Source organism: Dendroctonus ponderosae, unplaced genomic scaffold (genome assembly GCF_020466585.1).
Source record: "Dendroctonus ponderosae isolate FM_Combo_2020 unplaced genomic scaffold, Dpon_F_20191213v2 Dpon_F_20191213_71, whole genome shotgun sequence".
Taxonomy (NCBI): domain Eukaryota; kingdom Metazoa; phylum Arthropoda; class Insecta; order Coleoptera; family Curculionidae; genus Dendroctonus; species Dendroctonus ponderosae.
Window position 1 is genome coordinate 1 of NW_026018927.1, and position 21,373 is coordinate 21,373.

Genomic DNA, 21,373 nt, shown 5'->3' on the forward strand with positions numbered 1-21,373 from the left:
TGAAGTTCCAGACAGAGAAGTTATATATATGTATATATTACAGAATATTTATATATCAGATTATTAAATAACACTATAATTTGTTAGGTGTGTCTTAAAGTATATGCTTACATTTGCGCCTGTATCATATGAGTAGTGGTTTTCTTCTCTTAGTTGTAGAAAAGTATTTACCTGAAAAACAAAGAAAATGTGCATGAAAATTGGGAACTTTTCAAATACCAAAACTGATCAAAACTAATTATTTTCATTTATACTTGTACAATATATGAATATATTCTAACATTTAACATATTTTATTGCATCCATTTCCTAAATGGACTAAAAATGTTTTAAAAGTAATACTTAATGTAAAAAAGTACAATCTGGTTTCGACTTTTTAGTGTTATTAACAATACATGTTGAACTGATTTAACATAAATCTGGCCTTTCAGATTTGGATTATCAATTTTGACAATCAACATTTATAAATAGAATACTTGAATAAATATACTAAAAAAATAAGACAATTAAGTCCTCCAGGACTTTAAATATTGTCTTCTAAATCTTTTTGCATAGTGGTTTTTATTGCAAATTTATGTCAGCAACAAAAGCTAACATTTTTATGGTTTTCGTTAGATTATGTCATTATGCCATGCTTAGCACCTCCAATAGATTCAAAATAAAAAAATATATATGAAGTAAGTATAAGCAATACCTGTCTTGATTTCCTTTATTTTGACCAATTAATATACCGTAAAGTTGGCTTACTATTAATTAAGAAATTACCCGGTGGTTGATTTTAGTATGGAAATAATTAACAATCTTTAATTTTGAACGTCAAAAAGCGTTGCAGGTTTGCTGGTTATGCACACATAAAAAATCAAAGTTCAATCATCGGTTGCAATACGCTATTAATAATCACCAAATACTGAAATACAGATATTTTATCTTTTTATCGTTTATTTGCATCATTCGATGTTTTCTTTTCTGCGACTTCCCAAGTATCATTGCTACTATTGGTGTCAAAATCGCTGATTTCTTAATTCAAACCAAAGTAATTTGTGATGTTTTTCGACAGAAATCGTTCATTTAGGTTTCACAAGAAAACATGCAACAAACGATTGGAAAGATTACTTTCTTGTTTTTACTACTAAAATAGAAGTAACATTGAATAAATCAGAAAAGATCTGGCAATAGTTATCTGTTATATTGACTACAATGTGGCTTCAAAACAGGCTAATCCGCGATAAATTAAATTCTAAGGTGTGTATTTCCTTTGGATTTAATGGGCATTTCCAAGTCGCGTCTGATAAGATAACGTCTTTTATTTGAAGTAAAATTGCAAAAGTCAATTCTTGTGACAAAGTTATATTTATTCAATGTCGTACTTAAAAGTTTATCCACCCATATTGTATGTCTCCCTGCTTTAAATAGTTTTTCTTCAGATTAGTTCAGTTACGGTTCATAAAATTTACTACTCTAGTGAAAAGAATTAGTATTTCTCAGGCAAATATTTCGAATATTTACCGATATTTCTGACAAAATCAGGGTTGCAAGTCCGTCTAACTAGCACTCTTTACAAGTGAAACATTTGTTAAGTATATAAGGTGACTCGAAACTAAATTGCCTATATTCTAAGAGAGTCTATTAGATTTTTTCCGGGTACTAAATAGATGAGAAGATTATTGGAAGTTGCTTGGAAGGATGTCAGAATATTGTGGGACAAGAGTTTCAACGCGAATTCCGGCTGTGGAACATTGTTACATAATTGAAGAAAGTGCGAAATTGATTGATGATGCGTTTTTTTGCGCATAACCTTAGAACCATGGATGCTTTTTAAACTAAATTAAAATGCGTTCATTTATTTACTTAAAAACCAAAAAAAACGTCGATTTCACCTTTTTTTAATTTTCTTTAATTAGTTAAGTTAATTAAGATATTCATAACTTTTGTTCATTCCCATTTGGTAAAATTTATACCACTTATAAAGTGTACATAGACTTTCCAAAAAAGTTATAGTACGATTTTTTTGAAGCAAAACTAAATTTATTATAGAAAATTAAAAAACAAAACGCTAAAATCGGCGGTTTTCTTCGTTTTTTTGAGTAAACAAATGAACAGATTTTAAATTAGTTATATGTATATTGTAGGTAATTTTAATACTTGAAAAAAAGTATTAACTTTCTATAGCATCAACGGTTCAAAACTTATGCGCAAAAATAGGTTTTTTTCACTTAAATTATTCAAACAATGTTCCACAGACGGAAACCACACTCACACTATTATCCCACTATTCTGACATTCTTCCGAACAACTTCCAATAACCTTCATCTATTTAGTGCCTGAAACAGGCCTTTTAAAGCCTAATCTGACTGGACTGACTATATGTAATAGATAAAAATATTTTCCCATATTAGTATATGGGTTGTTGTTTATAATGCTATTATTGGCTAGGTTTTACTTGAATCAATTTTGATTTGCACTGTATTGAATTTTAGCGCTGCAACTTCTGGCTGCTAGTAGATTGGTGATTGTCATTTTATAAGTTTCCTTGTAACACTTGTGCAATAATATCCAATTAAATCAAAAGAATCTAAAAAGCAGTTTTTTCCCAAATTGAGAACAGAATAAAAACTTTTAAGAACATCACGTCAGTGGAGCTCCACATAAAATATTAGAAGAAAAATGCCCATAAAGACCGTAATATGTGTACTTAATTAAAAGACTAAAAATTGATAAAAATTGAATTTAGCAACTTTGTATCTCGTAAATGTAAATAAAGCGTTTTGTCGTATTTCCAAAATCTACAATTTTGGGTCACCCTGAATACCTATTAAAATAAAATCAATATTCAAAAAAAAAAATGTAAGGACAAATCTTCCAACTTATTAATGCAAAAGAGAAATGCAATTGCAATATTCTTTATACTTAAGTAAACGTTTTTATTGAGGAGTGGTAAATACAGAGCTGGATCTAGGGGGGCTACGGGAGCTATAGCCCCGGCCCTCACGATGTTGGCGGCCTTCGTAAGATCTATATTACGGCTTTTCTTTTTTTTTAGAAAAGAGCCTCTGCAAGGATCGTACCCCCGGGCCTCCGTCAAAGGATTGTGGCCTTCCAAAATGTCACAAGATGGTGATATCGGACCTTTTTTTATAAAAGGGCCTCTGCAAGGATCGTCACCCCTAGGCCCTGCCACACGTTAATCCGACCCTGGGTAAATGAGAACACATTCCAATAAATTGTGCAATATTTCAGCATACCTACTTAGGTATATTTTCATTCAATAATGCAAACTGAATAAAATCAAAAACATATTTATTAAACGAATGAAAATTCATTCGTTCGTTCTGAAATATTCAGAAATTCTGAATATTTCATTTGGCTTAAATTGGGAAAATTGCAGACACAAAACGGAATTTTTCCAATTACAGCACCACCACTGTTGCAATAACAATTTTATAAACTTCGAAAAAATTGTAACAGTCTAATCAAAGCATTCCATTTTTTTTTAAGAATCAAAATGTGTATTTATCAGATGTAATGCTTCCAATTTTTTAAACTATGTATTTTTAATGTCTTCATGCTGAACCGCTACAAATTATTTACACCTTTAGGTACAATAAAAACCAATTGCAAAAGGGTTACCTATTGCTTGTAAGTATATTGGAAAAAGTTGTCTCTGTAATTAACGTAAACGGTAAACAAATATTGAGCGAAACGAAATTTTTCGAACGTAGGTATTTCCCGGATATATCAAGATCTAAGTGTTTGTCCGGAGATAACAAAGTAAAATTGTTAAAATATTAAAGTTTAACAATTAAGGCATTTGGCAATTTTTGAATCCCATCAACAAAAGTGATAAGCGAAATAATGATACTAACCTTAGGGAAAGAAAATAGTTTACAAACACGGCAAAATAAAACACAAACTGCTTGCTGACACACTCGCACAACATAAACAAAAGTGACGAATTGACGAAAAAACTGACGAACAACACAATTGTGCGCAGAAACAAAGGAACAAGAGCGCGGACTACTGGATTAGGTATAACGCACAGATAAATACTGACTTATCGAAATTTGTTCGAATTATTTTTCCGCTCGGTAGTGGCAGATAAAATGTGCTACAGCAGTCATGTGACCAATGATGACTGACGTCATGGTACTGAGTAGTACCACAAAGAACCGACGTTGTCAGACTTATGTTTTAGTCGGAAGGTACCGTCTTGGGGTTTCATTTCTGAAAAATATTTGAAGCAGAAAGCTATAGAAAATTTGTGCAAAAAGTGAATATTTACTTAAATAATAACACAAATAATTGCGCGGCTAAATGTTTTATCAGATAAAAGATTTGCCATTCTCTCTCAAATGAGCCCAAAATCGGGAGTTGTTGATACAAAACTTGAAAAATAAAGCCAGTAAAGTTCATGATGTTTTAAAGTACCTAGTCGATTTTCGACTGAACAATCAGAATAAACGGCCGTTAACGTTTTCAACATGGTTCTACCCAAATTTGTATTTTCGGTCACACAACACTGTATAACAATTTCAGCAGCTTATTGCTAATTAAATAATTTTTAATTCGGTTAAAACGTACTACTTGTTGCTATTTTAAACATTAGTTTGCACCTTCCCACAGGCATAACTTTAAAATGTAAAAAGCAAAAAATGTGTGAATACCATTGACGACAGTAAGGATTCAGCTATAGTTAGAAAACGTAAACATTTTCTAAGAAAGCAGCAGTTATTACCATAAGATGAACAATTTGGCAATATTGGCTGAAACAGTGGGTACCATTCCAACAAGGACAGAGAATGTTTGCTTTTAGGCGATTACCGAAACGTTTCGACAAGTCGATTCATGTTTCAACCGGTTGCAACTTTCCGGGCTTATCGAAGATGTTCAAAAAGCGCGTGCGGGCGCGGCGATGGTGCTTTTTCTAAGGTACTAAAAGGTACTTTTACTAAGCGGCAACTTGTTAAATTGTGGCATGTGTGTTCGCCCTACAAGAGACSTTTTTGTCAAACATKTTAAATTTGCAATATTTTGACTAATATGATAAAAAAYAMATGATTTTATGATTTTGGATTGCCATGMAATAGGTGWTAAGGATGTGACGTGSAWTAWAACTTGTTTMTGTAAATATTTTATTTTGATTGAATTTGATCTAACTAAAATTGGTTTACAAATAYTTTTTAAAATTTTAGTATCTATGAAGTAAGAGTAATAGTGAATAGGGGCAAACTTTTGCCTATATACGCATATYGCTTAAGGGCGTTTTACAGTCGRCAATTTTATCGCCCGCAACTTCCTTGCGGCTATTTTCTTGCAGCTATAATTTTAGTACTCGCTTTACAGTGTGCAATGTTAACCTYACATTTAGACAAATCGATCAAGCGTACCAACTATTCACTATACGTGAAAAATCCAAAGTTTGTTTGKTTGTKTTGATTTCGTTTTTTTTCTTCTTTAAGTAGTTACTTATGACCCATGTCTTGTTCTTGTTTTTAGAATATCTATATTATTTTTAGTTTACCAATTCAGAATTATTTTTTYCAATGAACTACATTATTATTTATCGTCACTATTTCCACCATCATCATCATTGCGAGTTTTTAATCAAAAGTTAAAAAGGAACATGTTACTTTTGGAACCGTTTTGGAATCTAATACGAAAGTAAAACTGGAACGTGGCAACCTGTTCCAGAAAAATAACCATTCAGCACACCTGTAATGTAGAATTACCTCAAAACATGTACCTATATTGTAAACGACTTTTATGCAAAGCTTTATTGTCTAGCTCGAATGAGGGTTTTTTCGATGTTTACCTAGAGAAGGTCTAATGACCCTCTTCGTTTATCGGCTGAGAGATAATTGGCATCTAAACATAAAAGTATCGATTACTTGAATGTAAACATAGATTTTCTTCAATATCTATACATGGAATAAGTGTAAACGGATGTCGAATTAACATGAATATATATCTGATGAAATGATATCTGAACAATAACATATAGGAAGTTTAAAAATTGGCTTCACTTTTCTGGTGTTGTTGTCTGCAAGTATGTAAGGAGTACGGAAATTTGCGCTACACAAATTCCTGTTGCCATATTAGATCATCAAAGGTAACAATATAAAGTTAAATAGAAAATGGAATATTTTTTCAAATATCCGACTAGACATTTCACTCCAATCAGTTGAAAAAAATAATTTTTTTAAGATCTGTTTCCGAAATTATTTCTTTCATTCTACATGCGATTCTCACGTAGACAATTGGGCCAATAAATTTAGACTCCTCCCTCAAAAGGAACTATGTATACCGATTTTGAATAACCTTATATGTTAAAGATGCATCAATTTTTATTATCTCTATGAATGCTATCTATTATTTCGCTCATGCAATACTATAAATACGAAAAACCTTCGAAAAGATGTAAAATAATATTTGATCTTATATATTCTAAAAATATCTGGTCTGATGCTATGTTGGATTAGCAACTTTAGATATATTTTAATATTATCACTGGGAGGTAGGTTCTACCTAAGTAAATAATCCAAAAGTGACCCAATACCTAAGCATCCCAACATTAAAAGGGAGTAAATATTAATGAAGATAAGTTCTTAATAACTCAATAAATGTAAGCTCTTGGAGATAAGCGGCGAGATAAATTTCGCGAAATTCCAATTTATATGTATTCATTCACCTCGTAAAGATAAAGTGTCAGGTGACAAACACGAATTGTAAATAGATCCAAGTAATCTGCATTTAACAGCAAACATAAATTTCAGGTTTGCAAATATTCACATTTAAGTAGTTTTTCTACAAATTTATCTTTGGTACATTCTTAAACAATGAGTGTCCCATGTATTTTGGGTGCATGCTTAAATAATAAAACGTCTTTATTGTTTCAGAGAAATCATTGAACTCGTTGAAAAACCGATTGCCAAATTTGGAATTGTGTTACCGCGAATAACACCAGCGACCTAGATCCGATAAGATGGAAATTTTACATAATTGGTTTTGCTGGGCAAGTGGGAATAAAAATTTAAAATAGCAATATTTAACTTACTAAAGTTCCAAATATCAGATTATATACCTACATCAATTTTTAGTATGTAAAATACATATTAAGGGGATATTCCACAGCCATGGACATATTTTAATTTATCGAACTGTTCGGTCACATCCATTGGTGATATTTAGGTAGATTAAATTAAGAAACTATAAAGACATTAACTAACACGGTAAGTATAAGTCAAGCAATGAATCGCTTAAGAACGGAATTTTGAGTATATAAAACTTAATATAGTATGTAACTACAGTAAATATACAGAATACAAAATCAAGTTTGCAGTTTGGATGCGGCATATTGAACTCGCACTTTTTTGTTTTTTACGCAGCCAATACTTTAAATCAAAATTCATTTTTCAAAGCAATTCATTTGTAACCAAGAAACCACAATGTAATAAAATGCAAATTACTTATAATCTAAGGAAATTCCCGTCATCTTCATATACACATCATAAGATTTCCAGAACAAAACTCTGAGGATAAAAAACTGRAATCGGAAAAAAAATAGAGTGCTTCATAAAMTACATTTCAAAARTTTTCCATACCGTSATACGCTTGGATAAATATTGTAATAATACAATAAATTGGTTAATAAAATTYAGTACCTGTCCTTACTAGTGATGGGAACTATCGAATAAAAACGAATTATTCGATAGCGATGTTTTATCAGTGCTGGAAACTATCGAATTATTCGAAAGAGATGTTTTCAACTATGGAAGCCATCGAATTATTCGATATTCACTTTTAGGCTCAAGCTGTTGAAAACTATGATTGATTATAAACTGACAATCTACTCAACTCAAAGAAGAATGGAGTCCTTTGCTTAACGATTACTGAGTTTTAAGAATTATTTTTATTTCTGTGTGTTTGTGTTTCTTCTTGTTTATTTATTTAAGAAAAAATATATTGTATATACATATGTCATTTGAGTTTTATTTTTTATTTAAAATTTAAAACATTTATTATTTAAAACTTTTCGAACCTGTTAGAATTGTAAATCTAAAACATTTTGAAACAAGTTACCTTAAAATGTTTTGTAAATATTTTTATGAAAACTATAGTGATTCTGTGATGAGTAAAAATATTTTAACTGGTGGTACATTTTTTTCCTCGAAGCAGGACAACCCTATAGTTCTGCTTCTAGGGCGAAAATGCACCATCAATTAAAATATTTGCGCTCTTCAAAGAAACACCATGTATAATGTGACAAAATATGTATTTGCAACGTTGAAATAACGATTAGCGCAACGTTTCAGTAACATTTCCTTGAAACGTTTTAGCAATGTTTCAGCGAAACGTTTCTGAGGGCGGACATTTTCAGTTACATTAACATTTCTGAAACATATATGTAGTGCAGATAACTGAAACGTGTCGGGATTTAAACATACGTTTCTGAAACACAATTTTTTTTAGCGAGCTGTGAGCTTGCACATTGGACGGAATACCCTGTTAATTCGTTACCAGGTTGCGCTTCATGAAAAGTACCAAATGACCATGTTTTTTCTGATGTCAGCAGCACAATACAAGTTGATACAGGTTAGTTCATAGAAAAAAAATCTAAGTTTGTTGCTACTAAGCTGCTTAGGCCCTCGGACAAGCGCGATAGATGGCGACAACATCCAGTTCCGCGCAGATGTAAATTACATGCTAAATCCTGCTGATGAGAGCTAAAAGGATCACACATCTCGAATATGAGCTTACTTATATTATGGGAAAAGGTCTTAAATCACATATTAAGAAATATACATATTACTCCAATTTCAATCATTTTCTGCTCAGCCCTTTCCAGTTCCAACATAGTTTTTGCAAAAGTAAGAAAATACAATGATGTAAGAGAAATTAACAATGTAATTAAATCAGATTTGGACCACAAAAATAGTTTTGTTGTGCCTTAACAATTTCCATTACCCCTGAGATCTCCACTGTATTATAAAACTACCAGTCTTAAAACGAAAGGTAAAAAAAGTTAGCATATAATACGGTAAGGCATCGCCTATTCAACGATTCACCTACTGACGATCGACGAGCAATTCGCAGTAAAAGTAATGACGGAACAGCTAGAAGGCCACTTTCTGGGCTTTGACGTCAATGTAAAAGACCAGCGGCTATTGTGTTTGGGAAAGCCTAATCTTTTACCTAACAGGCGGCGGACATTTATTGCATCAATTCTTGGTATTCAGAGGAACTAGAACATACTGTTTCGGTTAGAGGATGACTTGACAGAATTGAAATAGTTTAATGCAGGAAATAACTGATTAGACTGGGGGTAATGCAAACTAGCCGCAAAGCCACTATTCATAATTTTTTATAAAATATTGGTTCTAGTTCAAATTTGGAAGATTTTTATTTATTAAGTCGTATTGCAAATGGCTTATTAGTTAGACAATTATATCGGCACTTCTTGTTGCTGGACATGTTCTAGTGCAGATTTACGTGATTTGTTATTATTCAGCAACGGTCTACTGAGAGAGTAAAAATAATTCCAGTTGCAATAATTGATATTTACTGCAAATTTTAATGCAAAATTAAATTATTAATAATAATAATACATATGTGTAAATTTAAGTCGATGTGGAAAAAATAGTGTTTTAGTGGTGTTCCGAATCAGAATTTTCCAAACCCATTTTGTGCATATCTCGAAACATTGGACTGCATCTCAGTGACAAAACGTTTCGTCGTAATTCATATTGAACATGGGCTGCCCAATTGATAACTTTATAATGTGTAAAATCCATGTCAATTTGGTTTAACAATTCAGTGACATCCGTTATTTTTTTTCGATGTCTTCTAATGTTTCTGTATGCTGCCACCCAGACAATAGAAGAATGTCTTCCTCATCCCATCCATCAACCTGTTGCTCAATGGGTTCCATGACTTCTATATAAGTTCAGGGCGCACATTTTCCCAAGCTTTAGCCAGTTCAGTCATAACATCTTTCAGGTTATTTATTTTGATTCTGTAGATATTTCCCCACTTTCAGAAGCGGCAATCCGTTTTAAGAGACATTTTCTGAAAAGCACCTTAATCGCTTGAATCACATTTTGATTCATGGGTTGCACTAATGAAATACGAACTGAAAAACTAAAAAAAATACAAGAGCCTTTGCACTGCTGGAACAAAATCTGTGTAGAACCATTTTGTAAAAATATCTGCTTATTTGCTTATTCCTTGGCAAGGCATCGACAACTATTAACTTCCGAAAGAACGAGGCTCTCCAGATTTGCGTAAAGCTTGATTCTCATGAGTCCGGAATGCTATTCGGCATGCAGAGTGCGAAACGTGCGCGTGCAACCGTAGGTACTCGTCTTTATCTATGCTCATGAGAACCCGGCTTAACACTAACAATATCATTAGATGAGTCCCAGATGCGTTTGAACAAGGCATAAATGTAATTCTCTTCTTGCTCATTTTTCTACTTCAGGCTTTTGCCTCAGATTGATCAGCAAGCGTCTTTTGACAGATTCCTGAAGAACTGCATTTTCCGGACGTTGTTTCGAAGCAATTCTTTCACTCTACGGCTCCTCGTCACTGAATAATTTTTCGCCTGCGATGGATAGTTATGGAATCCCATATCGGTTTTCAAATTTATCAAGACGTCACTCGCTTTAAAATTTCTCTTATCGTCAGTTTAATTATAAAAAATTTGGTATTTTTTCCTTAAAATTTCTCCTAACTTCGGAGAACACATTTTTTTGTGAAGCGGAGGAACATTTTGGAGGTGAGAGTGTCTCGAACCGTATAATTCGGATAAACGAATTGCTGTTCGGACTATAGCGGCAGCTTCCGGACGTTAAAGAGGTTTTACTGTCTTTATTATTATTTTATTGAGTATATTTCTCCGTAAAAGTTTTGGTTTCAGCCGGCGTAAGCTAATTTAGTATGAATATCGTATCTCTCAATATCTCGCAGGCAAAATTCAAATTGTTGCTCTTCAGAAAATAATTAATCCTGAAATATTTTATCTTCAGGAGTATCCTCGTATACATTATGATAAGCATGCAGGTTTTGATTGGAGCAGGGCAGTTTGTTATAGAAAATATGATAATAGTGATTTTCACAACCTGAAATTTATTCAGTAGATTTGTTTAAGGCCACCCAACATGCCTGTTCAATTCTTCAGCTTCTGCGAAAACAGTAAAATTTACTATGATTCCCGTCGCTTAGCAGAAACTTAAAATTGATCGTAAATTTGTAACATTAATTGTGTTAATTACAGCATTTGCCTGGTCAGTAGCAAGATAATGAAAAAATGTGAGAGAGTGTAAAAATGGAGGTTCTCAACTCCTTTGCACGGGAAGAAGAGTGGTGAGAGTCGAGTATTTAGGTAAAAATTGAACACTATTTGAAAATTAGAGCTATTTACTTTTGACCGTCTAAAAAAATCCTTCGCGACTGCCTTAAAAACAGTTGAAAAGAAAAACATGTAAATCTCGTCCAGAATAGAAGTAAATAATATTCACCATTTTGTCAATAATAAGTGGGTTCCTCTTTGCCTACAAAGCATCGTACATATTAAATGTTGACCGTATTATATTTTTATCTGCTAATATTCATAAACCTGATCAAACAATAGCTGAGCGAGAATATGAATTTTTCTCTATTATCGCTGGTTAGCGTTAAGATTGAATAAAAAAGCACATTCCATCTAATCTATATACCGGCTTTGTTTAGTAAAACCGCATGATACAACGTCCACTATTATTGTCTAATCGGATTAACAATAACATTGTTGAATGTTATCGCATACTGCACACTGCACCCAGCTGTTAAATCCAAGAAACGGCATAAAAGAAAAAAGTTAGTCACGCAGCTGTGTGGTGAATAAAATTTGTATTTTGCAACAATTGCCGCGATATATGGCGATTGTCGTTCACCTATTTCGGCACGTAGCTTTTATTATTTGTGTTTTGCAACATTTTGATTAAATAACGGTGCCCAATCTCTATGACCTGCTTCCCTATCTTCCAATGTCATTGATCAAAAGTAGAACTGTGCGATGAAAAATAAACTAAACATTACTCAGACCTGAGAAAACATTTAAAGCATTTCAGATTGTAAAGTTGTCGCTCTAGCGTTTTTAGGAAAATAAACTTAGAATTGATTCTGATTCCTGTCGAATTTTTGCATTGATACGCTGCTTCATCTGTGGAGTAAATATCGAGCAAATATAATAGGATATTTTCTAAAACTTCTTTTTAGTTTGAGCTCAAAATTTTGAACAATAAATAGCAGTTTGTTAATGTTACGTTCGTGTCTTCACCAAATTGATAATCAAGCGTTTCATCTTCGATTAGAACTTGTAAATATTGTATTTATATTAATTAATAAAATGAGTTATTTCTGAATCCAACACGATGTCCCAAGTAATACAAATTAATAATAAAAAGACATAAATAGAATATTGACGGCGAGCACCGGTTGATTTACGCACATTTTAGTAACGAAAAATAAGATGATTGTAACAAAAACGAACAATACGAGATGAATCAAAATTTGCAGTCATTCCCTTGGAATAATTAGTTCATAAAATAAATGCAGGTTCATATTAAAATCCTCAATGATAACAGATAACTCCAGGAATTTACAGAAATAAATAGATGAACATTCTGATAAAAGCGACCAATTTGCATTTTTTGTATACCTATTCGAACAGATCTTGTTATTGTTATCGTTTCCAAGTTTCGAATTTTAACTATCGAATTTCAACTACTACAGGGTGATTCAAAATTGGAGTCATTCCACTTAAAGGGCTATAGGGGCCCACTTAAAAAGTATGAGAAAAATATGAAATATGAAAAAATATGAAAAAGATCGAATTTCAACTTTGTTATTAAGTACTATTTTGAAATGGTCCCATGTTTGATTGGTAGCATATTGAAATACTTAAACATTTAAAAAGAAAAATTCCAATCGTCGCTTCAAATTACGAAAATTGCTCATATATTGTATTCATATATCATTCACTGTACTGTTCTACAATTTTTTCATGAAGTCAAAGCGGCAATTATGTTTCTTGTCATTAACAGATAGTTAAGGATTAAATAAAAATGTTCATAATTTAAAAATAAAGGTTCTCTTTAAGAAACGTGGGAAATTTTGTTGCATTCGCATAATTCGGGCTTTCAACGGAAATTTTTAAACTTGGACAAAATTTTACGTTGAGGGCAATTACTGTACTTCAAACTATCAAAGTGAATTTTTTCAAGTTTGGACAAGCCGATTTAGCAGTTAATTCAAAACGTTTTGCTTCATTGACTTGGAAAATTTGATTGCATTCGCTTACATCCGGTCTTAAAATGAATTTTAGAACTGACAAATTTTTGCTTTTCGACCATTTTTGCGCAACAAATTTTTAAACCCATTTTTTGCAAAATCAATTTTTTTAGCGGCAAGCGAATATCAGGCTTAGATTTAGAAAGTTTTCCTTAAAACACCCTGGAAATTTGTTTGCATTCTCGTAATTCCGTCTGTCAAGAGGATTTTTGAACTTTGGCAAACTTTTTGTTTCTAGGACATTTATCCACTGTAAGCTTTCAAAGGCGATTTTCCTCAAACCCGGCCAGAAATCGAAAAGTGGATTCCTCTACTCGATTCACACGGTTTTCTATAGCAAACCGTGGAAATGTTGTTGCATTTGGTCATTTTTGCACTTCAAGTTTTCAAAGTCGATTTTTCGAAAACTTGTTTAAAATCGACAAACGGTTTTTATCAGTTGATTAAAATTAAAAGGATTTTCCTTAATAAATGCGGCAAATGCATCCGTTTAATTCCGGCTTTCAAGAAGAATTTTTGAACGTTGACAAAATTTTACTTTTCGCGCCTATTTTGCACTTCATACTATGAGTAGATTTTTTCAAAACTCGTTTAAATTTCGACAACGTTTTCTTTAAAACACCCTAGAAATTTGCTTGCATTCTCGTAATTTAGCCTGTCGAGCGAATTTTGTTGCATTTGCCCGATTCAAGTTTTCAAAGGAATTTTTTTAATTTGAATAATTTTTTTGTTTTTTGGTCATTTTGCACTTTAAGTTAACAAAGTCCATTTTTCGAACTCGTTTAAAAATCGACAAGTGGATTTTATCAGTTGATTAAAAGGATTTTCTTTAATAAATGTGGTTGCATTCGCTTAATTCAGGGGTTCAATAGGAATTTTTGAACTTTCGGGAAACTTTTTGCTTTGCCGACATTGTCTGTACTTCCAACTATCAAGGGTCTTTTCAAAACTGATTTAAATTTCGACAAGCCCTTACGTTAAGTTATGTTGTTCAAGTCACGCAAATAACATTAACTACAATTTTAAAATCTAGCTCTTAGCTTACTGGTTCTAGAAACCAAAATTAGCAGTTTTGCATCTAAATATGTATATTATCCGTAAACCTAAAACTTCCGTTGATAAAATATGGGCAATGTTCGGTGACCGACGATGAAAACGATATGGTATCTGTACTATTGGCAAGTAAACCTTAAAAGTAGTACTTTGAAACTAATGGAATTTTAAGTGCTTCATATGTGGATAACCGGTTTTTATAAATGTTCTCTTAATTACCACACACTTTCAAACGCAAACTTTTCTGAACTCTTTCCAGAGAGGCATACTTCTTCGGAATTACGTTATAGCGTAATGGAAACAGTCAAGTCTTCAAATCTTTTAAATCTATTTCAAAATACATTAACAAGAAAACAAATTATAATTTGAGTCAAATGAGTGGCATGGACTGAACAATATCTGCCTCTTTAATAGCAACTGTTTCTTTCTTTATGGAGGTGCATTCAATTGTTTTCATAAAAAAATATTTCACAAAAATGTAGTCTGAATTTAGGTCAATGGCACAAAATGCCATTCCTTGAAATGAAACCATCAACAGCTGAAATGATCTTGTTATAACGATCACTTATTGAATACAAAAGTCGGGCGTCAAATCGTGGTTAAACAAAGCATCCTGTGACCCCTCATGCCATTGTATGCGAAATGAAGGATTGTTTGTTTTATGGAACTTTGCCTTTATTGTATTATTTCGTGTGTATATGGAGGTAGAATAATGTGATACACACCTATTTTTTTCAATATCTAATTATGCATTACTGAAGTGTTTTAGATATCCAAAAAGAAATATCCGGGTGTTATTATATGGGAGCATCTTCAGGGATGTCCGTCTTCGAAAAAAAACAAAAGGCTACTTTTTATTATAATGAAAACTAATAAACATGAAAGGAAAATAAAACTGAATGTTACATTATCATGCTCAAGTGAGTTTCGAGATCGTACAAAGCAGAACGATGGGAGAATCAAATAAACGCAGTTTGGACAGAACGAAAATTTTATTAATTCTCAGAAAAATCAATGATATTCTTAACATAGCTGTCTTTGGAGGATATAAGGATCGAAGTGGTTTTCCTTCAATATTGTCAAAAGTATCTTATCGAGCAATTGCCGCAATTTGAACTTGTTTATGATATTTATACAGCGGTGATTTTTTTTCCTTTTGACACTCAACTTAATTCAGTTTCAATAGTGACTGAGGATTTTTATCCACCAATACTGAGACCAAATGGAAAGTAGAAACAATACTAAATGAATGGAAGAAGAGTGTAATCGTCCATATACACGAAAAATGGGATAAAAAGAAGTGCTGCAATTACAGAGGAATCTCCCTGACTAGTAATGCATACAAAATTTTAGCCAACATAGTCCTGGAGCGCCTAAAATCAATTACAGAAGAAAGTATTGTAGACTATCAGTGCGGCTTCCGAAGAAGCAGATCAACAGTTGACCAAAATTTTACCATAAGACAATTGCGGAAAAAATTCTGGGAGTTTAACCGCAACGTCCACCACGCTTCAGACAAGCATAGGACATCATAATGCGTGTTAAACTTTGAGATGCAATTGCAGAAGTAGGAATTCCTAAGAAACTTACTTAATATTACTAAAGTAATAAATATTACCAGGATGTGTGTAAACCGAAGTGTTTCCGAAGCAGAATACGAATCGGGACATACGTTCCAACATTTTTGAGGTAAATAGCGGCCTTAAGCAAGGAGACCCGATATCTGCAATTTTATTCAACATCGCTCTTGATGAAGTAATAAGGACCGCGGAAATAAACGTTGAACTTTTTAGTCGGGATGGCCCAAAATTATTACTGGCGCCGATGATATTGACGTGGTGGATAACACGATACTGTGAAAGACCTATTCTCGAGGGTACCATTGCGAAGAAAGGAAACATCAGAAATATACAAAGATCGAGATATTGTGAAAGGCAAGAATGCTGCAATGAGAGGGTCTTGTGCAAAGGTAGCCTGACATACGGATGATCAAATTGGCTTGGGAAGGAAACCAATAGGGCGAAGACCTTTGGGTCGCCCCGAATGAGGTGGCGTGACATCAAAGCGGACCTAAGGATCCAGCATCCCAGGTAGCCATGGAGGAAGTAAGTAAGTAATACTGAGACCTACGGCAAGCTTTAGGTATATATTTACAGGACGTCCCATGACGTAAGGGATATTCAGACCAAATAGGTTTCTTGAAAAAAGGTGAAAAAACACTTCTAATAGATTGATTGTTCAAAAGTGACCCGTTTTCATCCTGATAGAACTTCTCCAAAAGAAAGGCATTGATGAAAAATTCTGTTTTTTTTTTCATTCTAAATTTAGAGATACCTACAATTAATTTGTAAATGCAAGATCCTTTTATATTTCCCTTAATCTAATATACGCTGGCTAAATGAAATATTTTCTTTCGTCGTGGGTAGACCTACGTGATTAGCTTAATGAAAAAATTAAAACTTATTTATAATCCAGTGCGCTCCAGATAAAGTGCACGTTACTAAATGATGTCAATTTGAAGGCAATGAAGGGGACAACGAGTACATACATTGTATGTGCTCTCAGTAAGTAATCCAAATTAAAGGATACCTCGTATCGGTCGTGAAACAAATGTAATTTTGGGTGTGTATTAAGTTGAAAGGCACTTTGAATATTCTAGCTTGCATATTTTTAATCAGAAATAGGAAATTATGCAGCTGTATTTCAAGGATACTCATAGGTAATTAGACTAACATTAACAGTGAGGCAAGTCGTATAAATGATTTTAATGGATTATTTTGTTTGGAATTTCAATCATATTTTCCAATAGTCTAAACTTCGAATATAGTTAGGTACTGTCCCTTATGGTTTTGTTTTGTTTTTCCAAGTAAACGTACATATTTACCAACATTTGGTCATTTTATACAAGAGACTGCCGTGTCTTTCTCATAAAAGTTACATTATAGGTACTTATAATAGCGTTTTCTATAAAGTGAAGTAGTGAATACATTTTTCTGGTGGTCACCTAGAATTTTAGTTAGCGGGGTTTGACCATATATTATGGTTCCATACAAAAAAAATTACTTAGGAGCTTATATTATAATTTGACAAACCGGGTATTATCGCGGAAAACTCCCTCGATGAAGTTGTTTTACATAAATGCGTTATTTTATTTGAAAAGATAACGTTTCTTTTTAAGCAGATCCATGGCCATGCGTCTACTGCCATTCTAGTACAGTTGCTTAATTGAAAATAATTATTTTGTTTTTAGTGCTAGTTTGAGGGTTGTATAAATATGCCCCCGAAGGCTCGAAAAAAACATGATTTTGATCAACATGAGTCATCAATAAATTACACAAATCCAGGCGTCGATCCGGATCATCTATCTTCAAGTAGCTCTCGAATAGAGCGCATTTATTCTCATTTTCAAGTACTTTTGAAATAGTAAGTCAGTTAATGGGTTTGGAGTGAATGGATTTTCTTCTAGAGCAAGCAACATCTCTCGGGTTACTTGTCTAAAATATCTCTTGTTGTCTTGTCTCTATTTTACTAATGGAGTTTTGATATATTGGTGACAAGGCAAAATGCGTTTCTCGAAATAGACGAACAACTTGTCATTAAGTTCGCGCCCCATTCCATATCCAAGAATAAAAATTTCGATTATTAGCGATTTATTTAAATAAGTAATTTTTTGCATAAATTTTCTAAAAAACATTGACATCAAATCTGAAAACTTTCCAGTGAGGGGTCACTGAAAAGTCATCGAGTTGCTCTGCATGAAAACATGTTGAGGGTAGTTTCAGCTACTCCTGAAAGGATATATTTTCGTATTGCTTGCAAAATGTAGGTAAATATATTAATAATTTAGTAGTCTGTCCATGTATTTTCGATGTGGTAATGTCGCCAAATAATCCCCAAAACCTCTAGAAGATACAACAACGATTCGAAGCATTTTGAACCCTTGATTTAGGTACTTTTGAGCGATATGTATTTTTAGTGTCCATATAAAAAAGTCGTTTAGTTTTCTTTTATACAGAGTAGAAATGTAGAACCCCTAATTTTGTTTTGCTCAGAACTTTTTTGTATGCACTTAAACTTTTCTCGACATAATTTGTTTAATTACTACAAGTTAATTACCAACTTTTTTTTATCTCTTATTGTTTTCTCCTGAGACTACTGGTTTACCTGCAAAAAAATAAAATTCTTTGGTTTTCTTTTCTTTTCTTTTCTTTTAATTAAGTTAGTTTTTTGAAATCTGATAACGTTTTTATATAACAATTTTATTAATTAAATTAAATTGTGTATTTTGGTTCAGATTTCAATTATTAAGTTTGAAAAATTTTTACTTAAATAATAACATGGTAACAATATGTGCAACGATATAAACAAACAAAATTAAATTTAAGTAACCATTCTAATGTTAACTTAGCAGTTGTCCAAATTGGTCACCTTGACATTCTTGGCATAATCACATCTTTTAATGAAATCAAAATTTACAGACCGTAAAGTTTGCACTGAAGTTCTTATTTCGTTAAAACTATTAAATATTATTTCCTAAAGTTCTTCGATTGCATTCATTTCTGTTGAATATGCCAAATTTTTTAAATGGCCCCGAAGTAAAAATCAAGTGTGTTTAGATCGGGAGATCTAGGAGACGAGTTTATACGAGCTTCTTGACCTCTCCCAATCTAACGGCTTGGAAAGTTTTGATCAAGCCGAAACGATTAAACTTTTTAAACTAGTGCCCTTAAGAAAAACAATAAGAGATAAAAAAGTTGATAAATAACAAAGTAATTAAAAAAAAATATGTTGATAAAAGTTGAAGTGCACACAAACAAGCTGTGAACAAAACAAAAGTAAGTGTTCCACATTTCTACTCTGTATAAAAGGAAACTCAACCACGAAACACTATCATAAAGTGGCACTCCATTAGCTTATAATGTGTACCAAAACTGAATTTTCTGTTTAACCGTTTAAAAAAAAACACCAAAAACTAATATTTTTCGCAATTTTGGAGATCAAATATCTCAAAAATGAGACCTCAAATTCAAAACAATTCCCAGGAAGACCGCCCTCTAAAATGACTAGGAGAACACGCTGTTAAAATATTTTAACATATTCACCGAACACCCTGTATAATAGCAAAAAATCATAACATTGATAATTTCCGTTTTTTCACAAATAACTTAGAAACCAAAATCGTATTAAAAGGTAATATTATATTAAGTATCAAATCATCCTGCCTATATTGCACACAGTTTAAAGCATTATTTGTGCACCTATACTAGGTACTTAAACAGTAGAAATTGGTTTACTCGAACCTCCAATTGGCGCAAAAGCAATCAAATTTGATTGCCATTGATATTGTTTACTTAAACGTTATTTTTTTCAAAGTCGTCATTGATAACTCTTTAATAACAGAAGAGGTGCGCTAAAATAGAATAAAGCAAAAGAGCGTAAATAATTTAATTGCCTCAAGGTAATATTACCGACTACAAGTACCACCGTCAAGTATCCATTCCCAAAAACCTGTAACAAGCGACAAGTAACAAAACTGTCAAGTTAACAGAAAATAGCTTTCTTATTGCAGAATCATAAAAGGCTCACAGGAATCTCTTCTAGATTGAACTGTGAACACGTAGGTATTAATATTTGTTCAGTACAAATTCAATAGACATTAATGTAACATCACATCACAGATAATTCAAAAATGTTCATCCAAGGTAACTGTCGAAAAATACGAAACAGTAATTTGACAAATTCATTATCATCTCGCTGCTCATTATCATTATTGCGATGGTGACGTCATTTGAATAATTTTATTTATCATCGTTCGTTAAATTAAATCAATAAATCTGAAATCGTAATGTGACAACAGGAAAAGTGGATTATTGGGTAAAATAAGCGCGAAGTACCGTTGTAGAATTATTATTTACAAGCGCACGCTGCCTCGGAATGAATCATCGCTTTTTACAATAATTGCGTAATAAATGACCGACCAATCAACGTTTTTCAATTAAGAAATTAGCTAAAAATAAACTTTATCTCATGGGGTATTTCTGAAAAGGTTGCTACGATTACGATTTGTAATGTGGCTTGGTAAAACCGAGCAATAATTTTTTGAAACAAGCTGTAAGAAAACAAATGAAAGTTTCAGATCGGTCAAGGCAAGCAAGATACTCGAAGGAAACAATTTACTTCCTACAATTATTATTAAAATTTTTTGAAAATGTCCGTGTAGTGAAACGCACACACTCACCATTCGTCCTCCAGATTTTCCAAAAAAATTCTCCGAATACATGGTACCGTCAAAACAATCACTATCGTCCAGATCGAAGTTGAAATAGGGCACTAACTGAGACATCAAGTCGGTAAAAAGTTTTCACGTCAAAAATACAACTATCAAAAAGTCCGTGTATATAAAAAAACACACTTGGAAGCCTGTATCCTGTTTTGCGCGTGTAGTGAATGGAACAAATGTTTAACTAGTGGCAAGAGTTTGCGAACAACACGCTTTAAACCACTGGTTAAGACAATCAAGGTTAGTTACGCTCAATTTGTTTCGTCTTCGTCTCGTTCAAAAGGTGGAGTATGGTTCTCCCGCTCATGACTGTGGGGAATGTGGGGATTCCGACGACACAAATGCGCGCATATTACGGAAAGCGGCACCGAGAAATGCGCTGGCAAACGAGTGAAATTTATTCCAAAAATTTTTTCGTTTACTGTTCGCAGCGAGCTGAATTCGCAATTGTGGAGTTTTCGCTACTATTCGGTATTGGAGAGCTTAGTTCCATGGAACACGAAACGTAGTAACAAGATTTGCAGCACGTTTAGCATTATAGGTGATCGTGTCGTTTGCGTCTCTCCGAATTAGTGTGTTTTTTTACCTTAAAAAACAATTCAAGTTAAGCAGTTTCAGCGAAAAAAAATCCTGAATGGTCCATAAATTAAGCCAAAAAATACTTACAAACTTTTGAAATTTGCTTTTTCAAAATCACTTATTTATGCACGAAAA

At 32.8% G+C, this 21,373-nt stretch overlaps 2 long non-coding RNA genes across 2 annotated transcripts; one reads left to right on the forward strand and one right to left on the reverse strand.

Annotated features, from left to right (window-relative positions):
• Positions 1 to 20: 20 nt before the first annotated feature.
• Positions 21 to 21,214, reverse strand: LOC125505249. Its single transcript, XR_007282038.1, has 2 exons — positions 20,618 to 21,214; positions 21 to 171 (listed from the first exon to the last, which is right to left on the reverse strand). It is a non-coding gene; the product is annotated as an uncharacterized LOC125505249 (long non-coding RNA).
• Positions 4,543 to 7,328, forward strand: LOC125505250. Its single transcript, XR_007282039.1, has 2 exons — positions 4,543 to 4,926; positions 6,894 to 7,328. It is a non-coding gene; the product is annotated as an uncharacterized LOC125505250 (long non-coding RNA).
• Positions 21,215 to 21,373: the final 159 nt, after the last annotated feature.